Consider the following 13,156-nt stretch of genomic DNA (forward strand, 5'->3'; position numbering starts at 1 on the left):
CAGGTCGCGCAGGTAATCGGGCAGCTCCTCCTGGGGCTTCGTCAGGGTTCTCCTGCAGACACAGGTTCTCGGTTCCTGGTCGATCTCTTGGCACAACCCCACCATGGTCCCTTGTTCTATTTTCTTTGGGCTGAAGGAGACATTGGCCACGACGACAGGCACTTCCGCTGCAGCAGGGTCTACCAAAGTACTGCCTACAATCACCCCGTTTTCTACCGGACATCGACTTCCACTCTCTACCACACCCAGGCTAGCCGGGTGGGCACCCGTAATTTGACAGGGTAACAGCATCTCCGACCTCGCAGGGATAATGGTGGTGCGCTTGACCGTCACTGGCAGGTCTTCCTTGTTCACAGTCGTCAGTGGCACCCTCCTTCCTCCTACAGTCAGCTGCTTAGCGCGAAAGTCCAGCTCGCACCTGTGGGAGACAAGATAATCCATACCTAGGATGCAGGGGTCGTCCATGTCGGCCACGTACACAGAGAGGGACTCTTCCTTTCCTCCGAGCTCAAACTTCACGTCCACTGGACCTCTGAGCTCTGCATAGTGTCCAGTGACTCCGCACAGTCGATGCGACGTCTTAGGAAGCCGACGATGACTCACCACGTCAGGCCGCACCAATGTGCGTTCCGAGCCTGTGTCGACGACCACAGGCCACAACACTCCGTCAACCTTGCCCTCCACTTGGCAGCTCGTCATGGTGGTTCTCCTGCACATTGACATCTTCGGGGCATGTACAGGACAGACTGGTCGTTGCCCTCGTGAACGAGTCCTCCTTATTTTCCCAGTGGTGGTCCCTCGCCGGGGCACAGTTTTCCGACACTCATTCTTCCAGTGCCCTTTTCTCCACAGGTCCAGCACTTGGGTCCTTCTCTGGGCTTCTTCTTAACGCCACCTTCATATTCTTTCTTCCTCTTATAGCATTCGTTCTCCTTGTGCCCAACCTTCTCGCAGTACCAGCACGTTCCTTGGAACCTGTCTATGTCGCTGACAGCGCCCTTTCGTGCCCTAAAGCCAGAAGTCGAGTCGTCCCTGAAGCTTGACAAGCTAGACCTAACAAAGGACTCAAACTCCATGGCACGTGCCAGAGCTTCCTGCATTGATGTTGGCTTAGCTTGGTTCACTTGTATCTTCAGCTGAGGGCTGTCCAGGGCATCGATGAATTGATCACGCAGCAAAACCGTCAGCAGGTCAGGGGTGGCACCTGGGTATGCCTTGTGCGCCATGCTCTCAAGGTCCTGAGCGAGTTCCTGAAGAGACTCGCCGCGCCTCCTGTTGCGGGTTCTGAACCTAACCCTGAAGAGCTCGTTCTGGTGCTTGGTCCCATATCGTTGTTCCAGCGCCTGTGCCAGCCCGCTGTAGCTGCCCTTTGTCGCATTGTCGAGCTAAGCAAGGACCTCCAGCGCCGCTCCTTTCAGGCTAGTGGCCAGCTGCACCGCGCACTCTTGGTCATCCCATCCGTTCCGAGCTGCCAACAGCTCAAACTGAGCGCGGTAAGCCTCCCAGGAGACCTTGCCATCAAACTCCTGAGGCTTCTTTCTAACAGGCGAACCCAGCAGACTCATGGGGCTGGCGGAACTTCTTGGGGGGATAAACTCAGGCGAAGCAGGGCTCAAACTACTCCGGACTTGCGTAGGAGAAGCATCTTGGGTACAACTAGCCCCTGGAGGCACTGGCTGTCCGTTTCCAGCCAAGCAGTCTTCAAGGGCCTTCACTCTGTCACTTACATCACAAACTGCCTGTTCAGTACGGTTCACCTTTCCCTGCACTTCTAATATTTCTTTGTGTGTCGTCTCTCGTACCACCTCCATCTCTTGTTGAAGATTTGTGTGTTCTTTCTCCACTTTTATCAGGCGTTGTCCCAAGTTCGTGGTCACATCAGTCATTTCTCTTCGCACTGATTCACTTCCATCTTGTACTGCTTTTAGCTGTAGCTGTAATCCTGTGAAGCGATCTTCTAGCTGTTCTTTGAGTTCTTGGAGTGTTCCTTCTTGTTGTTGCTGTGCTCTTTCTTGTTGTTCTTTGAGTTCTTGGAGTGTTCCTTCTTGTTGTTGCTGTGCTCTTTCTTGTTGTTCTTTGAGTTCTTGGAGTGTTCTTTCTTGTTGTTGCTGTGCTCTTTCTTGTTGTTCTTTGAGTTCTTGGTGTGCTTTTTCTTGTTGTTCTTTGAGTTCCTGGAGTGCTCTTTCTTGTTGTTGCTGTGCTCTTTCTTGTTGTTGCTGTGCTCTTTCTTGTTTCTCCCCCTGTAGTTTCAAGGCTTCCAAAAGTTCAGTCAACATGTCGTCCCTCTGGGCAGCTTGGGAACGAGTCTCCATGGCGAAAAAACAAATAGCTACACTCCTGACACCAGTGTTATGCCGGACGTGTTACTTGGGTTTCGTGTCGCCGTCAAGAGACTCCGTGGGAGGGAGATATGTAAACACTTTGCACAGCTTCTGTAGTTTAATATTCTTTCTTAGTAGTACGCTTCGCTCTGACTCTTCACTTACCACTAGCTTACTATGACTGGGACTGCCCTCTCTCGCACTCTTCTCCTATATATATCCAGAACAGTACAGTCTAGAATGTTACAGTAAATTTTTGATCATACAAGAACATGTAGCAAAAATATATGCGAGTTGGCAACACTTCCCGCCTGGCGCCTGGCTGCGCCCCGCGGGGCGCGGACGGCTCGCCTTGCTCCCCGCCCCCTTGCTCGTTTCTCCGGGAGCCTTCTAGAGGCCTATGGTCGCCGGGGGAAACTTCCAGCACAACAATATAAACGGAGAGAAGAGTTGGAGTAAGGACGCAACAACGCGCAGCTCTGTCTTCACAGGGAAAAACTTGAGCTCGGTAGGCTATACGTCCCCCCCTTCCCTTTTCTCTGTAAAAATCCTTTCACTCTTACTATAACACCATATTGCTTTACGATGAACTATTTTCCTCACCTTTGCTTGTATGACCTTAGTTGTCCATGACACGAGCATCAAACGTGTGACACGTCACCATTAATTTTTCTTGAGGTCACCGAGGATATATACTGGAGGGGTTGAGCCATGGCTAAGCACTGACAAAGTATAGGTTCCACTCTGATCTACTCATGTATGGACTGGTTCGAACGTTATCCGTTGAACCGGTTCGAACGTTATCCATTGAAGTTGAAGCGGTTCGAACGTATCGGAATGTTATCCATTGCAGCTTCACTGGCCACTAAACCACTAGCTATTTCTCACAGTTGATGAAAGGGGGAGTATATACGTAAATCATATCATGAGTTTCCCCGCATTATAACACTGCACAATACAGCGTGTTTTAATTTTAAGTGTTTTCAAAATGGAATGGGGTAGCTATATCGATCCATTGTTAGCAGGTGCCACCAGCGATTAAGTCCTTGTGCCCAGGGAGTTTAAACTATTTTTTCGGCTATTGTTCTTTACCTGTGTTTCTCTGCGACTTGTAACAATTACACGTCAATGCAACAAGTAACACTGTTAATAAAAATGTAGCTGATCATTCTCATTGTTTTATTTATTGGTAAACGAGAGAAAACAAATGCCGTGCGGAAGCCTATCGTCAAAAATCGTTCTTGTGTGAGAGCCCTGCAAAATCAAGCAAAAAAGAGCTTTTAAAAAAAATATATTTGCATTACAATATTTGCTAAGTACCTGCTTAGGGTGTATCAGTGTCGCTTTCGGCGAAATTTGTCAAAAACATTAGGGCGACAAGCATCTTAACTGAGAACGTATCCTTCATTGTTTAATGTCCGCGTGTGCGACTTGACTTCCTCTCCAAAAGTGTTTCCCTCCACCCACAACTCCTAGCCTTAAAAACGTCATCACCTTTGCCCTGCCCACGCTCCTGGTAGTGGCAGGCGTCCACCTAAGGTCTTGGTTCATTTTACACAACAACCAGCAGTCCCTTGAGGGCGGAGTATAATATGCTGGTAGCGGAAGATACTGACCTCAAGGAGACACAAACACCTTTTTTTCTTTACATCAAAGGTCATGGCTTAAGGGCAACAAAAAGAGTACAAAAAAAGCCCACTACTCACTGCTCCCATAAAAGATAAAAGTAAAGAGTAGCCAAAAGAGAGGTCAATTTCGGGTGGAGAGGTGTCTTGATACACTCTTCTTGAAAGAGGTCAAGTCATAGGCAGGAGGAAATACAGACGAATGAAGGCTGTTCCAGAGTTTACCAGTGAAGGGGATGAAAGAATGGAGGTGCTAGTTAACTCTTACGAAAGGGGTTTGACAGTATAGGGATGAGCATGAGTAGAAAGTCGTGTGCAGCGGGGCCGCGGGAAGGGGGTAGGCATGCAGTTAGCAAGTTCAGAAGAGCAGTCAGCATGAAAATATCGAGACCACCTAGTCTGGACCATGGGGTCTGTGTGGTCTGGTTTTCTATGTAAATCTCTCTCTCTCTCTCTCTCTCTCTCTCTCTCTCTCTCTCTCTCTCTCTCTCTCTCTCTCTCTCTCTCTCTCTCTCTCTCTCTCTCTCTCTCTCTCTCTCTCTCTCTCTCTCTCTCTCTCTCTCTCTCTCTCTCTCTCTCTCCGAAATCTTTCTTCAGTTACATAAACAACAGAAAGGCGATCAGAAGTGGAATTGGACCTTTAACAAACAGCGACGGTGCACTAGTGACTGACAGCCAACACATTGCAAACCTCTTAAACAATTACTTTTCCTCGGTGTTTAATACCAACAGTCTTCCTCCCACTACCACCAACACCAGTACTAATGTAAATCTCGAGCATGCATTGCCTAATTTTGAAATAACAACCGATGAAGTCCTTAAAGCTCTCCATTCACTTAAAACAAATAAAAGTCCCGGACCCGATAAAGTATATCCTATACTGCTTAAAGAAACAAAGAGCGAAATACTCTCCTCCCTCACAACCGTATTCAATATGTCCTTGCGACAAGGCATCGTCCCTTCGGATTGGAAAAAGGCTAACGTGACACCGATTTTTAAGAAAGGAGACAAAAAAATACCAGGTAACTACCGACCCATTAGTCTAACTTCAATTGTAGGTAAGCTACTTGAGAGCATAGGTTGGCTGGAGTAGGTAGGAAGACACCTACCGAATGGGCGCAAGCCACTCCCGGTGAGGTATATATGGGAGGTGAGAAGGGAGATGAAGCCCTCCAAAGACCCTTCCCATGTCCTCACTATCCGTTTCCCTGTTGTCTCACCAGCACCGGAGAGTAGTTCAGCATGCTCACTAAAGACAGATCCTCTCTCTATCCACACGACACTACATTCATACAACATATACACCTTTTCCCAAAATTCAAATTTCAAAATGGCACACCTACATCATGCCTCGGAGTCCCTGCCTGGGGGGGGGGGGGACCACAAACTCCCCCAGGGAGGACTCTCCTTCTGGCTGCCGACCCGAGAGGTGTCTTGATAACTCCTCGAACCTCTTTCTTCTCAATTTCTGCAACATTCGCGGTCTTCGCTCTAATTTTCATTCTGTGGAACACCATCTATCTTCCTCTAAACCTCACCTTCTCTTCCTCACCGAAACACAGGTTTCTGAGGCTACTGACAGCAATCTCTACTCTGTTCCCTCCTACTATCTCTATCCTAAATTTCAATCCAAAGGTGGATGTTGCGCCTACGTGCGCAACGACATCACTTGCTCTCGTGCCTACAACCTTGATTCTTCAGAATTTTCCACCATCTGGCTAAGACTTCATTGTCATTCTATTACTAAATACATCTGTGCTGTTTACCTCTCACCTAACTCTACTAACTATGTAAAATTCTTTGACTATTTGAACTCTAAAGTGGAGCACATCTTGACCCACTCTCCCTTCGCTGAAATCTCCATCCTATGAGATTTCAATGTTCACCACCAGCTTTGGCTTTCATCCTCTTTCACTGACCAGCCTGGTGAACAAGCCTACAACCTTGCTATCCTCAACGACCTGGAGCAGTTGGTCCAGCACCCTACACGTATTCCCGACCGTCTTGGAGACAGGCCCAACATTCTAGACCTCTTCCTTACCTCAAACCCTTCTGCTTATTCTGTCAAACTGTTCTCTCCGTTGGGCTCCTCCGATCACAATCTTATTTCTGTATCCTGTCCTATCGCTCCTGTACACCCTCTGGACCCGCCGAAGAGGCGATGCTTCTGGCATTTTGCTTCAGCTCGGTGGGACGACCTGAGGATGTACTTTTCCGATTTCCCGTGGAATGATTACTACTTCCAGGATGGAGACCCCTCTGTGTGTGCTCAGCGCATCACAAAGGTGATTGTCTCTGGAATGGAGGCATACATTCCACGTACTTTCTCTACTCCTCACGCTAAAAAGCCTTGGTTTAATCCCGTTTGTTCTCGTGCTGTCAATGATAGAGAGGCAGCTCATAAAAAGTACCAGAGCTTTCAAACTAATGCTAACTACGAACTTTACATTTCTGCCCGGAATCGTGCCAAATCTATTCTCCGACTAACCAAAAACTCTTTCATTAATAGAAAATAAAAGCTTTCTCTAACTCTCCCATGACTTTTGGCATCTAGCCAAAAACATCTCCTCCAACTTCACTTCTTCATCTTTCCCTCCACTCCTCAGTCCTGACGGCAACACTGCCGTCTCATCTATCTCTAAGGCTGAACTCTTCTCTCAAACTTTTTCTAAAAACTCCACTCTGGACGATTCTGGGCATATTCCTCCTACTCATCCCCCCTCTGACTCTTTTATGCCTGTTATAAAGATTCTTCAAAATTATGTTTTCTATGCCCTCTCTGGCCTCAATCCTCAGAAGGCTTATGTATCTGATGGAGTGCCTCCTATTGTCCTCAGAAACTGTGCCTCCGTGCTGTCACCCTGCCTGGTCAAACTCTTTCGCCTCTGCCTGTCAACATCTACCTTTACTTCCTGCTGGAAGTATGCCTTCATACAGCCTGTGCCTAAGAAGGGTGACCGTTCCAATCCCTCAAACTACCGTCCAATAGCTTTACTTTCTTGTCTATCTAAAGCTTTTGAATCAATCCTTAACCGGAGGGTTCAAAGGCACCTTTCCACTTCTGACCTTCTATCTGATCGTCAGTATGGGTTCCGCAAGGGGCGTTCTACTGGTGATCTCCTAGCCTTCTTAATTGACTCTTGGTCATCCTCTCTTAGCCGTTTCGGTGAAACCTTTGCTATTGCGCTGGACATATCAAAAGCTTTTGATAAGGTCTGGCACAAATCTTTGCTTTCCAAACTACCCTCCTACGGTTTCTATCCTTCTCTCTGTATCTTTATCTCCAGTTTCCTTTCTGACCGTTCTATTTCTGCTGTGGTAGACGGTCACTGTTGTTCCCCTAAACCTTTTAACAGTGGTGTCCCACAGGGTTTTGTCCTATCTCCCACTCTCTTTCTGTTGTTCATTGATGATCTTCTTTCCAAAACGAACTGTCCTATCCATTCTTACGCCGATGACTCACTCTGCATTACTCAACTTCTTTTAATAGAAGACCCACCATACAGGAACTTAACGATTCAAGGCTGGAGGCAACAGAACGCTTAGCCTCAGACCTTACCATTATTTCCGATTGGGGCAAGAGGAACCTGGTGTCCTTTAACACTTCAAAAACACAGTTTTTCCACCTACCTACTCGACACAATCTTCCAAACAACTATCCACTATTCTTTGACAACACTCAGCTATCACCTTCCTCAACACTAAACATCCTCGGTCAATCCTTAACTCAAAATCTCAACTGGAAACTTCATATCTCATCTCTTACTAAATCAGCTTCCTCTAGGCTGGGCGTTCTGTACCGTCTCCGCCAGTTCTTCTCCCCCGTACAGTTGCTATCCATTTCAGGGGCCTTGTCCTCCCTCGTATGGAGTATGCATCTCATGTGTGGGGGGGATCCACTCACACAGCTCTCCTTGACAGAGTGGAGTCAAAGGCTCTTCGTCTCATCAGCTCTCCTCCTCATACTGATAGTCTTTTACCTCTCAAATTCCGCCGCCATGTTGCCTCTCTTTCTATCTTCTATCGATATTTTCATGCTGACTGCTCTTCTGAACTTGCTAACTGCATGCCTCCCCCCCTCCCGCGGTCCCGCTGCACACGACTTTCTACTCATGCTCATCCCTATACTGTCCAAACCCCTTATGCAAGAGTCAACCAGCATCTTCACTCCTTCATCCCTCACGCTGGTAAACTCTGAAACAATCTTCCTTCAGCTGTATTTCCTCCTGCCTACGACTTGAACTCTTTCAAGAGGAGGGTATCAGGACACCTCTCCTCCCAAAATTGACCTCTCGTTTTGGACACTCCTTTGACCTCTGTTCGGGAGCAGTGAGTAGCGGGCTTTTTTTTTTATTTACGCCCTTGAACTGTCTCCTTAGCTGTAAAAAAAATAAATAATAATAATTAGAGACAAAATTGTGAGTTACCTCGAAAGCCACTCATTAATTGGAGATTCACAACATAGCTTCCGTAACAAAAGATCCTGCCAATCAAACCTATTGACCTTTTATAACGACCTCTTCTCAGTTTATGACGTAACCAAATCATTGGACGTAGTCTATCTTGATATCCAGAAAGCGTTTGATAAAGTCCCACATCATAAATTACTTTATAGATTAAAGCAAATAGGTATTGACGGTCAAGTAAACCAGTGGATCGCGAATTGGTTGAGCAACAGACAACAAAGAGTGGTGATTAACAGATTTAACTCAGAGTGGGCGCCGGTCACTAGTGGCGTCCCTCAGGGCTCGGTTCTTGGCCCAGTGCTCTTCATTATTTACATCAGCGACGTGGATGTTGGACTCAGTAATCGCATTAGTAAATTTGCAGACGACACAAAGATTGGTAACTCGGTTCTCACTGACGAAGACAGGCAGAGCCTCCAAGAGGATTTGCACAAAATTTCAGTTTGGGAGGATAGATGGGAGATGCCCTTTAACGTAGACAAGTACCAGGTCCTTCAAGTTAGAACAAGAAATAAGAAGTTCGATTACGAAATGCGCGGCGTTAAACTCAAAAGCGTTCAGTGCGTTAAGGACCTGGGGGTCAAAATCGCGTCAAACCTCAAATTCTCACATCAATGCATCGATGCAGCAAATAAAGCGAACAGAATGTTGGGCTTCATTAAAAGAAACTTTTTATTCAAGAATAAAGATGTAATACTTCCGCTCTACAATAGTTTAGTCAGACCCCACTTGGAATATGCGGTACAGTTTTGGTCTCCTCATCATGCAAAGGACATTGCTAAATTAGGTGTTCAGCGTCGGGCAACAAAAATGATCCCTTCCTTGCGCAACAAATCCTACGAAGAAAGGCTTTCCACCCTTAACATGTTCTCTCTTGAGAAACGTCACCGCCGAGGAAAACTGATCGAATGTTTTAAAATACTTAATGGTTTCACGAATGTAGACAGAACAAAAGTGTTTATGATCGGTGACACTTTGCGAACGAGGAACAATGGCATAAAACTCAAATGTAGACAAGTAAATTCAGACTGCACCAAATTTTTCTTCACCAACGTTGTAGTGCGAGAATGGAATAAGCTCCCACCTTCAGTGGTCCAGAGTAGAGATGTATCGGATGTCGAATTTCAGACATCCGCGGATGCGGATGTATATGCGGATGTCATTTTGCGGATGCAAATGTGAATGCGGATATCAGTCTCTACTAAAATGCGGATGCAAATGCGGATGCGGATATCAAAATATGACATCCTCGCGGATGCGGATGCGGATGTTTTTACGTCAAACGTTCTCACCAAGAGGACCCCCCCCCAAAAAAAAAGCCTGTTTCAGTGTCCGACCATGCAGACAGGAGAAGTAACAAATAAGGTGGGAGAACCAAAATACTGCCAAATGAGTTCGAATGGTGTCTTAATAGTTGATACTTCTCTCTTTGAAAGTATTTAAGTCATAGGAAGACGTAAATACAGACGCAGGAAGGGAGTTCCTGAGTATACTAGTGGAAGTAAAGTGGAAGTACTTTTTGTTACAATAAAGTTTTATGACGAGTTTCAGCCACACATTTTGTGCATTACCAGGATGCGGGACGTGGACCAAACTCGTCATGCATCCCACCGACCACTTTCCCCAACCTCCACCCTTTTGAAAGTGGTTAACTATAAATCTATAACCAACTGATTGAACTGATACTATAAACACATATTTATTACTTAATATTTAAAGTTCAAGATGGGCAAGTTTCGTTTCAAAAACAGTAGCTTATCTACCTTTTCTGGCAAAAGCCGATTGCGCTTAGCGTCATATATCAAGCCAGCACTACTAAACAGCTGCTCACTAGCAACGCTACTTGGTGGACAGGAGAGATACTGGCAAGCTACCTTTGCCAAATCAGGGTAGACTGTCTTCATTGTCTTCCACCATTGCAAACTATCTTGACTTGTTCCACTTATTCTTTTCTCTCTGTGATATTTCTCAATATCTTTCATGAGTAAAGTTACTACAGATGAGTTTTCTGCTTCATCATCACTGCTGGAGCCAAGAATAGAGGTCATTGCTTCATCTAATGTTCCACAGGTGGTAGGTGTTTCACTCATATCATCTCTTCTTCGTTTCCTTCTTGGTTCTCCATCTTCCTCTTCTAGAATAGTCGTCTGACGAAGCTCCTCACATACTCTGGCAAGTGATGATTTTACTTGATCAGTGACGTGAGATGAAGAAAAAAATTTACTCTTGTATCTTGGGTCAATATATGTTGCAATTCTGTAAAGATCTTCATTTTCAATCCAAGAAAATCTTTTCTCAACATCAGCTTGCATTGCTTCTTCCATGAAGTTTACTGCCTGTGTTGCTTGTCTGTCTTCATTTAACTCAATCACTGATCCTGAGCCTGGTTCATCTTCAGAGCTTGTATCTGAAGTATGAGTTTCTTCAACAGGGTTAGAAACTACTGATGTGGTATGCTGAAGAGTGTGTTTTAAGGACTTTACAAGTGGAATCACTTCAGCTGCTGTTGATGTGGAGTCAATAAGTTTTTTTGTGATATCTTCATAAGGTTGTAAGGCTTGTACACATTTATGCATAATCAACCACTCAGTATTGCTGAGCTGTTTGATTTTGGAGTTGGCAGCAGCATACACACACACAGATTCCTTTACTTCTAGTGTTCTTCTTAGCATGTGTAAGGTGCTATTCCATCTTGTGGGTGTATCATGCATAACAGAGAGTTTAGGTACTTGCAGCCTGTCCTGAATCTTTTTAAGTTCATCTTGTGCCATAGTTGAGTGATGAAAATGCGTAGCAAAACTACGAGTTTTTTTGATCATGTTTTCTATATCACAATGTGATAACCCAGTTTTAGCAATCAGCTGTATTTTATGCACAGTACAATCCAAATTATTTACACCTGAGAGAAACAGAGCTTTTTTCATATTTGCTCCAGCATCACGCAGAACACAGTGCACATTTGTACGAGATATGTCCCACTTCATCAGCATATCATCAAACATTTTGGAAATATACTCTCCTGTATGTCATTCTTCCAGTGGTTCAGCACCTAGCACAAAGTTTGTTCTTTCAAATTCCTTATTTATGGTATGTGCAATTAAACTCAGCAATGAGACACCTGCTGAGGTATCTGACCACACATCAGTTGTGAAGGAAAGTTTGTTGTCTTGCTTCACTTCATCAATTATATCTTTTATTTTCTTGAAAACAGACTCATACATATCACTACATATCATTGATGAATAGAAATTTCGCTGCTTTAGACTGTGTAGTGGAGCAGCTTCAGTCATCAGTCTCATGAATCCTATGCCCTCAACATGACTGAAAGGCAAATCATCCATGACTAACATTTCTGCAATGCATTTATCCAGTTTCTTTGCCTTAGGGTTAGAAGCATCCCATAATTTTGCACTCTGAAAATACTCAGCAACATTCCTTTGCTTAGCATGTCTTTGCTTTTTGCAAAGGTGTTTTTTTTATATTTATTTTTTCTTCCAACTTCTTTGTCTCTTTTGCCATTAACTCTTCAAAGTGTTCTTTATGCAGTGATTTCAAGTGGTTTTTCAAAGATGTAGTTCCACGTCCCTTTCGTGAATAATCTTTCTTGCACTACAGACACTGTGCTAGGTCACTTGACTTGCTCATAAAATATTTCCACACTTCACTGCTATGTGACGCCATTTTCCAGCTGCTGTAGCAGTCAGCACAGAACAATAAGGCTTTGTAAACTTGATTATAATATCCTTTTAAACCATCACTGGCAAACTGTATTATCAGCGAGGAGCAAAGCAAGGAAGGAGCAGTACTTCTTCCTTCGAAGGCAAACTCTTACCAAACTGATGACCTAGCTGCCAGTGTACTGTGTAGGACCTATGCTCAGAATGCCAGTTTACAACTTATGGATCAGTATTATAAATTTTCGAGATGCTTAGCAAATGTGAAAAGAAAATTACTTTATTCTAATGCTTCATTGCATTAAATTCTAGTAAGAAATACATCGAAAAGCCCTCTATAACAGTAATAATGATAATAATAATAAAACAATAGCTAATATTACCCTTCCTCTGTGAAAATCTTTTCATCGGCAACTCACTGTATCAGGGGAAACAGGCGACAACAGGAAAACTCGTGCGATAAGAAGAGCTCAGCGCTGCCGGTTCATATTTTTTTAATATTATTATTTGCATAATTATGGAAACATTCGCATTAAAAGTATTTAAGGAAGAAGCACTGAATTCTACCGTGTGAAGTGGGAATATGGTCTAAGACTGCAATGTACGACATTACTCAGCCACACGACACACACATTACAATCTCTCTCTCTCTCTCTCTCTCTCTCTCTCTCTCTCTCTCTCTCTCTCTCTCTCTCTCTCTCTCTCTCTCTCCAGCAGTAAGGCATCGGGGTGAAGGTGACAAGCAAGGGTGATAAGCCTCGTCTCTATCTCCCTCTTCACCTTCCTCACACACACACACACACACACAGTGACTCACTCATCTGTCGTTACTAAGTATCTAACATTCCACCATTCACAGTTTGTAGTTTATTTACTAAGTATTTTTACTTCATAGTCACTAAGTAAAATTCGCCCCCTCCTCCTGACCTTCCCCTAAATTCTAGACACATTACGTTGTGTAAGTTTGAAAGGAAATGAATCCGTGATATTATTTGCTTTAGTTTTACTAGATAATTAATTCATTAGACACACATCAATAAATTTACTCCACATTTCTAAGCTCTGTCTGA

General features: G+C 44.6%; 1 protein-coding gene across 1 annotated transcript in view; it reads right to left on the reverse strand.

Moving 5' to 3' along the window:
• Positions 1-13,156, reverse strand: part of LOC127000245 (probable glutamate receptor) — a 188,175-nt gene that overhangs the window by 25,641 nt on the left and 149,378 nt on the right. The window lies entirely within an intron of this gene.

The sequence above is a fragment of the Eriocheir sinensis genome, chromosome 18 (assembly GCF_024679095.1).
Source record: "Eriocheir sinensis breed Jianghai 21 chromosome 18, ASM2467909v1, whole genome shotgun sequence".
Taxonomy (NCBI): Eukaryota; Metazoa; Arthropoda; class Malacostraca; order Decapoda; family Varunidae; genus Eriocheir; species Eriocheir sinensis.